This window comes from Schistocerca piceifrons, chromosome 3, assembly GCF_021461385.2.
Source record: "Schistocerca piceifrons isolate TAMUIC-IGC-003096 chromosome 3, iqSchPice1.1, whole genome shotgun sequence".
Lineage (NCBI taxonomy): Eukaryota > Metazoa > Arthropoda > Insecta > Orthoptera > Acrididae > Schistocerca > Schistocerca piceifrons.
In genome coordinates this window covers 897,501,547-897,518,676 of record NC_060140.1, presented here as the reverse complement: position 1 = coordinate 897,518,676, position 17,130 = coordinate 897,501,547, and positions in this window count along the sequence as shown.

Below are 17,130 nucleotides of genomic sequence, written 5' to 3'. Positions count from 1 at the left end.
GCGATAGTCACTAGGCGCCAAGTCAGGACTATAGGGTGGGTGGGTGATTATGTTCCACTGAAACTGTTGCAGGAGAGCAAAGGTTTGCCGAGCGATGTGTGGGCGATGTTGTAATGGAGTACCAAAATCTATAATCTAAAGGCCAGCGTAAGTTGGCGCAATTGCTGCAGCAAGTTGCAAACGTCCTACGATATTATACACCTGCTCGTGTATTTTAAAACAGTGTGGACCACTAACAAGTATGTCAACCGAGTTAAACTAAACTGAAGCAAATGCCTGAGCATTGTTAAATTGACTAATATTTTCTAGGTAGTTCTTAGTATAGTCACTGTTTTGCTCTCTGAGGTTTTGAAGGTCTTCGCCAACTTTAATGGGATCTAATTTAACCTTTCCCTTGTGGCAACACATGATAGCCGAATTGTCACTGATCTCGCCTTCAAACAACCTTGCACAGTAACATACGCTCATTTGGTCCACATTATCAAAACTGTGTGTTGGCACGTCATTGTCTTTCGGGAAAAGACAGGTGGAACAACATGTTTCAGGAAGTATACGTAGTTGTCTTCTCGCACTGTTGTTTCGATGGAGGTGAAACAGGCAAGTTGATGACACAAAGTCGTTGTCTTACACTAATTGTTGCCGTTGAGCGTTGAATCGGATTTGTTTGGGATGGTGCTGAGGTTCTCTATCTTGCTGGAGTCGATGTTGTCTTTGTTCGTCACATTGTCTTAAATTGATACTTCTGCTGTCTGTGTGAAACTTCCTCTTCTTGGAGGTCTCTCTCTTGCTCTGCATGTTGTACCTCGTGGTATCATGGACATCTGTAATACAGAAGAAAAAAGGTAACAGACATTTTGCAGTTTATGTTTTTTGTAATTGCTCATTTGTTAAGAAGAATTAATAATAAATTAATATTCCCAGAAATAAATGTCTGTTTTAGCTCTACTGGAGTAGATTAATGGTATTGAGGTTAGGATAAGTGTAACGTAACGTTTCAAAAGTTGTAAAGTATTAACGAATTAAAAGTTAAACCAATTAAGTTATAAAAGTAACGTTGGTGTAATTAAGTTTTTTGGAGTGGTACACAACACTTGCTTAAATAAAATAAACAGCTCCAACCACTGTTGTGCATAATAATAAAATTACATTTTCAGCAGATAGCGTCTTCTAGATTCTTCATATCGACATGTATTCTTGGTAGACTACGCTTGCGTAAGGAATTTAAAGAACTGCGACAGCTGTCGTGCATGTTAGTTAAACAGACTGTCAACAGATTGCACCTTCTACATTCTTTTCTTAAAAATGGTTTCAAAATAAAGATTTGAAACAAAAAAATTAACTTCAAACTATTTTTGTATTTTTCGTGATTATTGGTAAAATAAATCTTGAAAATGATGTTTCAGTCATTAATTTTCGTTAAGTAATAGGAGAGATATCATGCACCGACAAAAACACCGTTGAGAAATAATTTATATGATTTCCCAGTGGAGATCTATACACTGTGACAGTTATAAATGACTTTCCCAATGTCTGCATTTCGCTAACACAGGCTTCCAGTAGCTGATCTAGGCAAAAAGTACTGGTATCTATGGATTTAATCTAGATTTTATTTCTTACTTGCATGACAGCTCCTCTTTTTCCATATTTTTCCTGCGTAACATCCGTTTTCCAGTACTTATATGGTTCTCAGACAGACACAATATATCAACTTCTCTTTGACATTCTAGATCGTGTAAACAGATACGAAGTTCGTACACTTTCCTTATAAATCCTGCAATATTGTGATGTAAGGTAGCGAGGTTATTCAGACAAGCATCTTTTGTAAGTGATACGTCATTTATCTGGACCTCTTTTATTGTAGTTTGTCTGAATGAAGTATTTAACCCAACAAAGGTTTATACCTCATAGCTATGGTCACAGGCTTAATGCCATTTATAACGGTGTCTCACCACCACCCATCCGTTATATTTCCGGCAACCTGTTCAGTTAACCTATTTGTTCCTTTCTTGTTAAGGTACAAGCCATGTCTCGTGTGTTCCCATCTTCCAAAAACAGCAACTGGTACACACCAACCAGCACTCTGCAATGCGAAACACACCCAAAGTCAGCAGCAGCTCTGTTAGTTCCTGGTTAACTCTGCTGATAGCTTTGTTCATCCAGCTTGATCGCGCCACGGTAAAATCAAAATATCTCACAGATGTGCGTGATGTGGCTGCACCTAGAATCTCCATGTGACTACTAATACTATTCTCCTTTGTTTTCCAGGCTGTTGGCTGCTCCCCGAACTATTAATACCTGGTCCTCTTGACTGAGTGCATCAGCATCCCCTAACACATGTCTAAGACTAGCACTAGATTTTACAGCACTTGTGACCCGGTATCTCATTAGTATCAGCAGACACCATAGGCCATTCCATTCTTGCCTCTTCGTGGAAGGTGATCACGAGATGAGTGCCTTGTTCTGTTGGGTTATCGTCTTGAAATACGAACCCATCGTCGACATAATGACTGTAGGGCATTGTGATAGATTGTAAGGTACTGTTCCATTACTGCACGATCTCCCATCTTTAGCGATGAGTAATGTCCGACATCCGTTCATGCTACCTGCCCTTAACATTACTGAACCCACCTCCCTACTGAACCCATAGGACTGCAAGCATGAGATATACATTTTTACCTGTCCGTCTCTATACTGCCCTATGACAAATATCGTGCATAGGGGAAATCGCTGAAGAGAGTCCATTGATTCAGATTCCATTGCAAGGGCTCACTTGCTCATCTACTTCGCGCACCACGGTCCTGAGATTTGTATCCTATTGTTGGTATCGGACGCTTATACACAAAACTGATCGTGTGGAAACGGTTTCGTGCTGTCGAGATAGCCACGTATCTTCTAAATGCATCCAAAGAGGCAGTACTTAGTTCTGTTATGGTATCTAAAATCCAAACATTATAGGTAGCAGTTTTTAGTTGTTGATATTAGTCGCAGGCGACCACTAAGAGATAGATCTTCAATTGTTGATTTGATTTGATTTTGACAGGGAAGCTAAAACAGCTGTGGTCCAACCCGCCACTGCCCGCACCGAAACCGAGTTTATTGTGTGGTATCTCTCCGTGCAAATCTAGTAAAGCCAATCGATGCCCTTAAATAGTGCAAGCAGTCCCTTTAACAGTTTTTTGTTAGGCACAGGTCTAGTTGTTCCGAAGATTCTGTATCTTTTGCTCTCCAATGTCATGCATTCGAAGATTAGGTGTGATGCAATTTCTTCACCCTCAGCACAGATCCTAAACTTAGGGCCTTCTTCCGTTATATCCATCGTTTGTAGGTGTTTTTTGAAATTCCCATGGCCAGTCATCACTCCAGTCATGAATTTAATCTTCCATGTTCAATCCCAGGATTACAGAGTCTCTTTTAAAACACGGCTTAGGCATCAGATTAGATTAGATTAATACTTGTTCCATAGATCATGAATACGATACTTTGTAATGATGTGGAACATGTCAGGTTAATAAAAGATGTCAGTACAAGATATTACATTGCACAAATATTGCATGACACTAACGTTTAAGTTGTTGCTGTTGTTGTTGTTGTTTCCCTTAATTTATATCTAAAAATTCAGCCAATGAGTAGAAGGAGTTGTCATCTAGAAATTCTTTTAATTTATTTTTAAATGTTAGTTGGCTATCTGGCAGGCTTTTGATGCTATTTGGTAGGTGACCAAAGACTTTTGTGGCAGCATAATTTAGCGATTTCTGTGCCAAAGTCAGATTTAACCCTGCATAGTGAAGATCATCCTTTCTCCTGGTGTTATAGCTATGCACACTGCTATTACTTTTGAACTGGGTTGGATTATTAACAACAAATTTCATAAGTGAATATATATACTGTGAGGTTACTGTGAGGATCACTAGATCCTTAAATAGATGTCTGCAGGATGACCGTGGGTGGGCTCCAGCAATTATTCTGATTACACGTTTTTGAGCAATGAATACTTTTCTACTCAACTATGAATTACCCCAGAATATGATGCCATACGAAAGCAGTGAATGCAAGTAGGTATAGTAAGCTAATTTACTGAGGTTCTTATCACCAAAATTTGCAATAACTCTAATAGCATAGGTAGCTGAACTCAGACGTTTCAGCAGACCATCAATGTGTTGCTTCCAGTTACCCTCTCATCAATGGATACATGTAAAAATTTTGAAAAATCTACCTTAGCTACAGACTTCTGTTCAAAGTCTATATTTATTACTGGAGTTGTGCCATTTACTGCACGGAACTGTATATACTGTGTTTTATCAATATTTAAAGAGAGTCTGTTTGCTGAGAACCACTTAATAATTTTGTGAAAAACAACATTTACAATTGCATCACTTAGTTCATGGTTTTTGGATGTTATTACTATACTTGTATCATCAGCAAAAAGAACTAACTTTGCATCTTCATCAATGTGGAATGGTAAGTCAATGTATATCAAGAACAGTAAAGGACCTAAGACCGAACCCTGTGGGACCCCGTACTTGATAGCCCCCCAGTTTGAGGAATCAGCTGTTATTTTAACATTACATGAACCACTTATTTCAACTTTCTGCATTCTTCCAGTTAAGTATGAATTAAACCATTTGTGCACTGCCCCACTCAAACCATAATCATTTAGCTTATCTAAAAGAATTTCATGATTTACACAATCAAAGGCCTTTGAGAGATCACAAAAAATACCAATGGGTGATGTCTGGTTATTCAGAGCATTTAATATTTGATCAGTGAAAGCGTATATAGCATTTTTTGTTGAAAAGCCTTTCTGAAAACCAAACTAATATTTTGTTAGTACTTTATTTTTACAAATATAGGAGGCTGCTCTTGAATACATTAGTTTCTCAAAAATTTTGATAGAGCTGTTAGAAGAGAGATTGGGCGGTAGTTGTTGACATCCGACGTATCCCACTTTTTATGCAATGGCTTTACAATGGCATATTTCAGTCTATTCGGGAAAACACCCTGCTCCAAAGAGCTATTACACACATGGCTGAGAATCCTACTTATCTGTGGGGAACAAGCTTTAAGTACCTTGCTGGAAATCCCATCAATTCCGTAAGAGCTTTTACTTTTCAGTGAGTTTATTATTTTACTGATTTCAGAGGGGGAGGTTGGTGGAATTACAGTTGTTTCAAACTGCACAGGTATGGCCTCTTCTATTAGTAGCTGTGCCTCTTCTAGTGAAGATATAGATCTTATTTTCTCCACAACATTAAAAAAATGATTTTTGAAAATATTTTCAATTTCTGATTGTTTGTTAGTACACTTGTCATTCAGTTTTATGGTACTAAAGTCTTCCTTTGCTCTTGGTTGCCCTGTTTCCCTTTCAATAATATTGCAAATTGCTTTAATTTTATTTTCAGAGTTACTGATCTCAGACATGATACACTTGCTTCTGGACTTTTCAATAACTCTTCTTAGTACCGCACAATAGTTTTCATAATATTGAACAATTTCGGGGTCAGTACTCCCTCTTGCTGTTAGATACAGTTCTCTTTTACGGTTGCAAGATATTCATATTCCTTTAGTTAGCCAAGGTTTTTTGTATGTTTTCTTGGAATTATGTTTAACTATTTTCTTGGGAAAACAATTTTCAAATACCCTTAAAAATGTATCGTGAAATAAGTTGTATTTCAAGTTTGCATCGGGTTCCTTATGCACTTCATCCCAGTCTAGCTGCTGTAGGCTTTCCCTAAAGTTTGCAATATTTATATTGTTAATTGAACGCACTGCTTTGAAAGTCTGATTTGATATACTGCATGGAGCTATGTCATTACCTTACCATGTTTTTGCTTCTGGATCTTGGTCCAATATTCTACGTGCGGTTTCCTAAGCCAGTTACGTAGCCCTAGTTTGATCATAACCTTGCTGATTGTCACAATAGGTTCCGGTCCAATAAATGGAGTCGCTGCCCCCATCCTGGATGACTGTCAGCTTGTTCATTGCCAAAGATCCTTGAGTGGCCAGGGACCTACACTAGGTTTACCCTATTGCTTCCCCCTAGCTCCACCAGAGCACTGTGGCATTCTGCAACAACCTTAGATTTCGTTGCAGAAGCTGCCAGTGATTTCAGGGCCGCCTGGCTGTCTGAATGGATGTAGATGCTATGGTCCTTGTAGCATTTACGCACATTCTCCTCCACACATGAACTGATTGCAGTAATTACAGCTTGGAATATCCAGGCCAGCCTTCCTAGAGAAATGATGCCCTCCAATCTTGTCTGAACCACATACACCCCTACCCCAACGCCTTGGTCTGATTTCGACCCATCAGTGAACCAAATAATATCCGCCATATGGTGTCGGTTTTTTCCCACTGCTCCGTGCTTCCAATTATTTTATTGTAAGGCTTGTTGAAGTAGTTGGGAGTTATTATGTAGTAGGTTGGCATTTCCCCAACCATTCCTATATTTACCTCACTCGCTATCTTAGTGTGTGATTATGGGTATCCCAATCAGATTCAGTTTTTACATTTTAAGTCTGTATGTCCCAGCTGCTTGACCCAAAGGTTTAGTGGAGGCATGTACAGCATGGCTTCCATCCCAGCGGTTGGTGTGGTGCTAATTAAGACTGTTATGGCTAAGCAGGTTAGTTTCTGCATCTCAGCAAGCTCCTTAGCTGCAGCCCAGTGTTCTACCTTCTTCCACCACACCATGGGCCTGTAGGAAATCCTTGGTCTAACTACTGTGGTGTATATCCAGTGCATACCTCTGGGGCTTAGGCCCCAGTTTTTACCACAAGCCCTTCTGGTACTCACTATAGTACCTTTCGCCTTGGAGCAGATGCTCTTAATATGAGAGGTCCATGTTAGTTTCTCATCTAAGGTTACTCCTAGATATTTCAGTATCCCCTTCACAGGTAGAGTTTCATCGAAGAGATTTAGATTCCAACTTAAGTGTTGGATATTCCTCTTTGTGAATGTCACCAGAACAGTATTTTTAGGATTAAACCTTTGATCCTGTTTAATGTATCAGTCTTGCACATCTCCAATGCACCTTGCGTCATATTTCTAACTGTGTCAGTAAATTTGCCAAGTATTACTACGACAAGGTGATCTGAGTACCCTTGGCAAAAGCACTGTCAGGAATTTAGTTCCTCAATGAGTTAGTTCACCAGTAGATTCCACAATAAAGAGGACAGAACTGCTCCTCGTGGGCAACCTCTAGTGGTGTTAATTACCATCTTTTCATTCATCATGGTAGCCTCTACCTTCCTTCTATTAACCATGGCCCTGGTCCACCTACATATAGTGGTCCCTAGGTCATGCACCTCTGCAGCCCTTACCATGGAATCGGAGGTCGTGTTACTGAAGGCCCCCTCGAGGCCCAGGAAGATGTAGAGGGCTATTTCTTTGAAGTGAAGTGATTTCTTCACCTTCCCATCGAGCTGATGGAGAGCTGTCTCATATGATTTATCTGGTTGATATGCATGTTGGTTTGAATGTAGAGAGGCCATAATTAGTCTCCTCTCCCCAAAGTACACAGTAACCAGTTTTTCCAATGTTTTGAGAATGAAGGAGGACAGAATGATTGGTCTCATATCCTTGGCCTTAGTATGATCAGTTCTCCCTGGCTCTGGAATTAAGACAATCTTCACTGCCCTCCAAGGATTGGGAATTATTCCTACCGCTAGGCTAATCCTGAAAAGCCTGCATAGGACTCTTATGAGATTCTCTCCTGCATATTGCAGGAGAGCTGGAAAGATTCCATCTGGGGCAGGTGACTTATATGGTTGGAATGTTCCCACCGCGCATTGGATTTTATTGAAGTACACACACTCCTTGACCGATTCCAAGTCCTGTCTTCGAGTGCCTGAGAACCATTGTCTCCCCAGGATTACATTCTGGCCTGTGTTGTCTGGCAGAGCATATTGAGGAAAGTGAGTTTTGAGTTGCAGTTCCAGCGTTTCATGTGGTGTGTTTGTATATTCCCCATCCTCCTTCCTCAATGTACCTTCTGCATTGGTTGGTACTGTAGTGAGGATTCTGTGAAATCTGGCTTCAGCAACCGTGCTGTCCACTTCTTCGCAGAATGCCTTCCACAGTGCCTCCTTTGCTTGTCATACTGCAAGGTTGTAGTTGCAAAGGCCTCATGATATTTTGCCCATTTTCCTTTACGCCTCGCAAGATTAAACAGTCTTCTTACCTGTTTTCTTTGCAAGTTATTATTCCACCAAGTCTCACTCCTGTTTGTGCACTTCTTGGTGATTGCGCAGTTGTTCTGATATGAGGTCACTATGGCACAGGTAACAGCCTCTGCTACTTCCTCAAACTCCTTATCAAGGATTTAATTTCCGAAAAGCTTAAGTCAAGGTCGCTCCTATGCGTCTCCCAGTCTGTTTTCTTGGGATTCCTATAGGTCATGGTCTGTCTGATTCCCATTTCAACCTTGAACTTAATGTACATGTGGCTCAATGAGGATGGTTCTAAAGCCACATGCCACTGATTGACACAGCTGCCCATCTTCATGGAACTGAATGTTATAGGTTATGTCACTTACTTCTTTCCTTCTGATATTCCTGAACGTATGTTCATTGCCACAGTTGTTAGCTAAGAGAAATTCAAGAAGATATTCACCTCTACTGTTGATGCCCTTGCTGCCCCACACTAGGTTGTCGGCATTGAAGTCACAACCAACCAACAGCCGGTCACCTTGCTGATGGCAAGCTTCTATCAGTCTGCTCACCTCCAAAGGAGGAGATGAGCTGTCTTCGTAAGGAAGGTATGCAGAGGTCAAAACAATTTCCCTCGTGATAGTCTACCTTCCTCACATTGCTGCATTCTGATGCTCACTAGGTCCCTGGAGCAGAAATCCATCATTAGCATGAAAGAAATTCCATATCTTACATAGATGCATGTTCTGGAGTTTCTTAGCTTTCTAGCAATAGTCAGCTTACCTCCAGTGCCACATGGGTCCGATACGCCCCCTTTATATAAGTAGGGTTCTTGCATCAGGGCCACGTCCACTTCCCGCCTCCTTAGGCAGCAGAGGTGCCTTTACTGTGCCGCAGATTATTCTGCAGCACCTTCAGTCTCCGTCTTGCTGCCATCATTGCCTTTGAGGTTTGTGATAACCCTGACAGTGACCTGTGAGAACCCTAAAGACAATTTCAGGTCTTTCTCGGGCTTCCAGCCGCGTCAAGTGGTTTAAAATCAACGAGCTCCTGGTCGAGTACTCCTCGGCCACTGTCAAGTGGTGACTGCCTTCTGATTGCTGCTAACGTCCTTATGTAGCCACGCTGCCTTCCGTGACGTCACTGGTATCCGCTCCGGCACCATATTTGGTAATGTTTGCGATGTGCGGCCGCCGCGGCCGCTTCAACGACGCGGGTGCCATGTCGGCTCTCATGAAGGGACTTAATTATGCTCCATCGCCACAGAGTATACCTTTTGCTGACATAATAAGTGGCGTGGAACAAGCAGTTCACAATATTCCCAGGGAAACTGCAGAAGAAATTCGCCGAGAAACGAGCCGCATTCTTTCTAAACCCAAGCCGCCAACTTCGAACATGACAAAAGCTGAGCGCAATGGTCTACATGAACTCCGCAACTATCCACACCCCGTAGTCCTACCAGTTGACAAGGTTAATGCAGACGTCATTATGGAACGAGCTGACGAAAACGCGGAGATCTCGGGGAAGACATATCAAAAACTGTCGATGGACCCAACCTCAAGAATAATGTGCTTCTCAAGAGGTCTACGCTGGAAAAGAATGTCATCAAAAATCTCCTTCCTCGGGCACCTCGACCATCTACATTGTATGACCTTCTAAAGGTTCACAAGAAATACACTCCTCTACGCCCCATCGTGAGCATCACTTTTTACATCGCCGACTTACAGACTCGTGAAATATCAGGTCAATCTCCTTACCCCGGACTTCGTTCACTGTGTGCACCACAACATGAATACAGCCGACTTCATCAGTTGAATTAAATGCCTATGTCTTGGAGAAAGGGGTATTATGGTCCGCTTTGATACAGTGTCATTGTTCACGCGTATTCCCATTTAAGACTCTATAGATCTGCTCTCACAGTTATTTGACGACTTGTGGATTTATTCCAGCATAGTCTGACGTCATCGTATGTCTTGTATGATGGGGAATATTTCAACCAGACTGACGGCGTTGCGATGGAAAGCCCATTAGCTCCAGTTGTAGCCACTCTGTTCATGAAGTACTTTGAAAACATGGCCATGTACACGGCTCCTGAAGAGCCTAGTTGCCTTTATCGTTACGTCGACGACACTTTGGTTGTCTGATCTCACGGACGTGAAAAGCTGGGAGAATTCTTGGACCACAACAACAACATCCGTGGCAACATCGTTCACGATGGAGACAGAGACAGAAGGTGTCTTGCCGTTCCTTGATGTCCTCGTCCGCCGCAAAGCAGCTGGGTGTCTCAGCCACAGCGTTTACCGGAAACCCACCCACACAGATTGATATCTGCACGCTAACATCTATCACCACTCGTCGCAGAAACGTTCTGTTCTGAGGACCTTAGTGCATCGAACCGAAACCGTCTCAGATTCTGGAAACTTGCCGAAGGAACTGAGCCACTTACGGAAAGTATTCAAGGAAAATGGTTACAACCGCCAGATTTCGCAAGCTATATTTCCGAAAATACGCAAGCAGAAAGACTCCGAGGAGTCCACTTGTCTTTGGGAAGCCATTCTTTTCCTTCCTTTTGTCTCTGTTCCCTGAGTAGTTTCCTCCTCTGGGCCCCAGACAAGGCTTTAATCTTGATCTGGTCCAACTTCTCGGTTACAATTCCCACTTCTGGCTCAGGTCTAGACCATGATTCAGTTGTGGGAATGTCTTCCATGGGTCCTGACACCGATGTTTGGGTATCTGACGTCTCATTTTGCCCCTCTGTTTGTTTTAATTTATTTTATTTAGTCGTGTTCATCTTGGTCCCACGAGATTTGTGGCCTACACGGTCAACACCACGAAAACCCCGCGCAGTGTAATGCTACTTATTCAAGGAGGTCGTCCAGTATCCCTGAGACTCCGGTTGCGACACATCTTCGGATGTGCCACGCACCCCTCGGCACGGATTCCATCACACCTTGGGTTGTGAAAGGGAGTTGGGTAAGGACTAGGAGTGGATAGGGAAGATGGGACGTTGTGGGACACTCTTAGTCTGATCCATCAGCTAAGGCCTTTCCGGCAGTAGGTCCTCTACCTACGGCATAGCCCTCAGCTTCACGCGGATACGCAAGCCTCTCCACCAGCACGGACAGTTCTTCATCAAGGTGGTGTCCCCCGATGTGGTCTTCAATCGATAGTGTCTCGCTACTGCTGCAGAATGTTCGAACGGCTGGTGTACTCCACATTGGCGAGCAATATCCGTGTTGACAACCCTTCTTGTCGTAAAGTGAATTTTCCACCATGTTCTAAGCTTTAATTGACCTGCCTAGATGTGTTGAAGGACAGAATTGACAATCTGTGTTTCGTTCACGACTGGGGACAACGTGCTCTACTGTACAAGAATGCATGTCTTTTTCAAAGGCGGCTGTATATAGCATTTTCCTGTGGTCTAAAAAATGTTCAGAAAGTTGATCAATTAAGTAAAGATACACGAACATATGCAAGGCATGTAGATGCGCAAAACGTTTCTTGAAAATTGCCCCTTAACCTTAGAATTTTTGTTACTTATACGATTTAGGTAAACTTATGTCAAAGAAGGGTGAAATACAAACTATCTGCCATCATAACAATATTTATGCCGAAACGAACATTTCAAAGTTCCTCATCCCCATTGTGAAGTAATTCTGTACAATTCTTCACTCTTTTTGTAAATTGTAGTCAAGAAGAGACACACACATATTTATACGCACGGTGTCTGTACTGTCGGACATGTCCGAAAGAACAGACGCCAACAGATACGTGTGTATAACCTATCGGCATGTATATCAGTGCGACATATTTCTATTACAGAGCGGATCCACCCTATGCGCGAACGCCTGTGGGAATCAGCATGAGCTGCCAGCAGAAGGAGAATGGACAGGGACGCTACTTGCGGACGCCAGAATGGGAATTTGCGTCGCGTGGAATCGTGTCAGGATAGCCAATGAGGTTAAGGCAACCGCTCGCATTAAACGGGAAATCCGAGCCCGAGTCCCGGTCTGGCACTAATTTCCACCTGTCGTCTTTGGATTTATGTCAGAGCCCGAATGCGGCTGACGTGTCTCACAATTCATATATTAGCTGAGTGGCCGGCCACAACGCACCTCACCTGCCTCACTTTTCGGCCTTTGTCGTCGACCTCAGTTACACACTCACCGGCCTCCCGGGACCAAGGATTTTTACAAACTACTATTGCGCCGTGATCCCTGTAACGTGCTGGAGACCAAATATCCCTCCATCCGATATTCCATAGTATGGAGTACCTTTCACCAACCCTTCCTCCCTACGGACGTTCGAGCAATATGGTTTCGCATAGTCAACAGGAAACTTGCCACAAAACAGCGACTGCACAACATCGTTTTCTCAGATTCCCCTCTTTGTCCCTCTTTGTCCCTCTTTGTCGGCAACTCGACACCGGTTACCACCACCGTCTGACTTGCGCCTCTTCCTACGATGTCTGGCGATTCGCGATTCGTGCGGCAAATAACTGCCTTCTACGTCAGAATGCCGCCAGACGAGATCGAACTGCGAATGTTTCTATACCCAGAAGACACATATTTTCTCGCCACCAAACACCATGTGATTGCGTGTGTCAAGGTATGGGCGGTCCCGCGAGGGAGCAAAATCCCGCTTCGACTTCTGGACCTATTTACAAAGAGCACCTGCAGCATTCGATCACACACCACGTCACCGACTTTTATTTGCCAACTATCTTCGACGAGTCTTTCTTATATCTCCACTTAGTTTAGGAGTAACGGGAGCTAAAGGCACTTACCCCCCTCGCACCACTCGGACGGTGCCAGAGCTTCAGCCGCCTATGATCGCTTCTACTGCCGACCTCCGCGGATGGGAAAGCGTGTAACGCAGCAAGTTGTTAAGAGATAACATTCGTTGCAGCAAGGCACGCAACCATCTAGTACGGTGGCTGCAGGAGGGCTATGTTTTATTTTTTTCGCTTTGCTCACAGCATACCTGATGCTGCCTGCGTAGCGTAACATTTAGTCGATACGAAGATTCATACCCTCTACGAATCTAAATAATCCATATTAGTTATTATCCGATTTTGTTCAAATGTGGTACATAGCCTTTTGTTATTAATATAATGATGCTGTCAAAATGTCAGATTTTTATTTCTTGTAGTTCTGGAGGTAAAGAAAATTACCTAAAACTTCTAAAACTTAGGCTTGTTTTTTAAAACCAAGTTAGCAACAATAACAGATTGACTTTCATTATCATTTCAAGCCATTCCATAGTTATCAGTGCATAAAAATCAATTAATTAGAATTTTCTTTTTAAAACATAGATCACTGTGCATTACGTAATACAAAAGTCGGTCAAAATTATTATTTGATTATATTTTGCTGAGTGAGTGCTTGAGAATAATTGAGAGACTGTATGTGGGACGTACGTTAAAATTTAATATTTCATTTCTCGTAAAACCTTGTCCAAACGAAGCGTTGTAACCACGAGTCAGGTGACGTATGACGGTGTGTACTTGCTTTCGTATAAAAGCAGCCAGAACGGAAGTTAGAGGCGGAATAAGTTTATTTATCAATTTGAAGAATATTTCGGACTTCATTTATTCTGATTAAACAAAATACAAGAATTTGAAGTTTTGCTGACATTAATTACTATCAAATTACTGACTGGATAAGGCAAGATTTGCCACGAGAATGACCTGGAAGGGACGTTCTGATTGGTCGCTTAGATCAACAGCCTATCAGAACGAAGCTGTTCCCGCGCGAAAAGAATGGTGGGGCATATACGAGGAGGGTACCTCGAGAAGAGTCGCATGCTAGCCGGTGTACGGATAGCACGATGTCAGATACCGCCTTAAAAATACTCTGTAAGATGAGGAAATAGTGAGCTAATTTCGGTTCAAACATATCGTGACTGAAGCGATTGGAGTTACGGACATTTTAATGAAAGTTCGGTGTCTCTAAATTAAATGGTTTGAGAGATATGTGCGTGTGAACTTTCTGGTCGTAGTAACAACTCCGCGTGGCGTGTTTCGTGCTCTGTACGGAATATTTTGGCGAGCACCTCTTACGGAGAACACCACTGAAACGACCGAATGCTTAACTCACGGATAGTTGTGGGTCCCTGACTGGTAGAACGTGAAAATTAGTCGGGTCGGACTTACTAAAATTCTGGCTGTTTTTCGAGTGAATATTTGTTATACAGACAGTGAACTTTGAATTATAACGTTTTACCATATTAAATATGAACTTGATAGCCATTTTATATGTTTCAATATGAATAAAAAGCAGAATTAATCTAATTTTAAATGCTTTTCTGGAAGTAGTCTGAAGATCACGAACGTCCGATTTTTTAATCATGAAATGCAGGAACTGACTTTCAACTAGAATTACGCGGCCTCTGTGTGGTAGGTAGTAGGTGATAGTTTCATCAACGCTCCGCCGGCCGCAGTGGTCGAGCGGATTCTAGGCATTTCAGTCCGGAACCACGCGGCTGCTACGGGCATGGATGTGTGTGATGTCCTTAAGGTAGTTAGATTTACGTAGTTCCAAGTCTAGGGGACTGAAGACCTCAGATGTTAAGTCCTATAGTGCTTAGAGCGATTTAAATCATTTTTTTCATCAACACTGTTTTGCACTGCCTAGCACGTATCTGCTACCACAGGGTGAAGAGACATCGGCAAGAATCCTATCGAGGTAGGTGGACTGAACGAAAGTGTTAACAAAAACGCAGAGCACCGATCTCGCCCCGCCGCAAGCACGCCGTAAATGCGCCGAAATTTTTACCCGGTCTCCAGTTTTTGTATACGTAGGTGACATCGGTAGCACGTAATTTCAAAATAATAGCAAAAAATTTAAAAATACCAATTAAACAAAAACAAGCCTTCCATTCTGTTGGTTCTCATGTCCCCCACTTCGCTATGCCCCACAGCCACACTGGCGTTGAGAAGGACGCAGTGGCCAGTCCCCGGGATTCGACCCTTGCCCACATTGGCCCCCGAGCAATCATTTCATTTCATTCCATTTTTTTTCCGGTTCGTATAATTAACAGCCGCTGTTTCGCACAGCGGTGTCTGTTCTGTCGGACATTCTCAGTAACTTACCAGAAGCCACAAACATTTTTGGTTCTAACAAAGTTCATTTTAAGAGGAAACTAAAGGCTTTAAGGGCTGCCAGCTCCTAGTCATTTGACGAATCTCTTAGTGGAACCAACTGATGTTGTTGTTGTTGTGGTCTTCAGTCCTGAGACTGGTTTGATGCAGCTCTCCATGCTACTCTATCCCGTGCAAGCTTTTTCATCCCCCAGTATCTACTGCAACCTACATCCTTCTGAATCTGCTTAGTGTATTCATCTCTTGGTCTCCCTCTACGATTTTACCCTCCACGCTGCCCTCCAATACTAAATTGGTGATCCCTTGATGCCTCAGAACATGTCCTACCAACCGATCCCTTCTTCTGGTCAAGTTGTGCCACAAACTTCTCTTCTCCCCAATCCTATTCAATACTTCCTCATTAGTTATGTGATCTACCCATCTAATCTTCAGCATTCTTCTGTAGCACCACATTTCGAAAGCTTCTATTCTCTTCTTGTCCAAACTATTTATCGTCCATGTTTCACTTCCATACATGGCTACACTCCATACGAATACTTTCAGAAATGACTTCCTGACACTTAAATCAATACTGGATGTTAACAAATTTCTCTTCTTCAGAAACGCTTTCCTTGCTATTGCCAGCCTACATTTTATATCCTCTCTACTTCGACCATCATCAGTTATTTTGCTCCCCAAATAGCAAAACTCCTTTACTACTTTAAGTGCCTCATTTCCTAATCTAATTCCCTCAGCATCACCCGACTTAATTAGACTACATTCCATTATCCTTGTTTTGTTTTTGTTGATGTTCATCTTATATCCTCCTTTCAAGACACTGTCCATTCCGTTCAATTGCTCTTCCAAGTCCTTTGCTGTCTCTGACAGAATTACAATGTCATCGGCGAACCTCAAAGTTTTTATTTCTTCTCCATGAATTTTAATACCTACTCCGAATTTTTCTTTTGTTTCCTTTACTGCTTGCTCAATATACAGATTGAACAACATCGGGGAGAGGCTACAACCCTGTCTTACTCCCTTCCCAACCACTGCTTCCCTTTCATGTCCCTCGACTCTTATAACTGCCATCTGGTTTCTGTACAAATTGTAAATAACCTTTCGCTCCCTGTATTTTACCCCAGCCACCTTTAGAATTTGAAAGAGAGTATTCCAGTCAACATTGTCAAATGCTTTCTCTAAGTCTACAAATGCTAGAAACGTAGGTTTGCCTTTCCTTAATCTTTCTTCTAAGATAAGTCGTAAGGTCAGTATTGCCTCACGTGTTCCAGTGTTTCTACGGAATCCAAACTGATCTTCCCCGAGGTCGGCTTCTACTAGTTTTTCCATTCGTCTGTAAAGAATTCGTGTTAGTATTTTGCAGCTGTGACTTATTAAACTGATAGTTCGGTAATTTTCACATCTGTCAACACCTGCTTTCTTTGGGATTGGAATTATTATATTCTTCTTGAACTGATGAATATATTATTAATAATCTGTAATACTAAACTACTAAAAGGGTACCCAAGTTTAGTTACAGGTTCCTATCTATCAGCTTCCAAGGCAACAAAAATTTGAATCTCAGTATGTCACATAACTACTGTTCGAATTTAAAAATTTAAAATGCTGTTACATCTACTTGTTAAGAGATACAATCTTCCTTAAAGATTTAACACAATAAAGCAAAGATTAAAGTTAGAAACTGTATGTATCCCGGGAGGAAGGGTAACTCAGACATGCAAATCACCCAGACAAAACTACCGGAAAAAAATTTGTACACTTCTTTAGAGGTCTCCAGTTCACTCAAGATTTGTTGTTGCAACAGTGAATATGGAGTACATGAAATGATTATACTTACAGATCAAAAGCACAAGCGGTTCAGAGGCACCAGGTATCGACCGATGC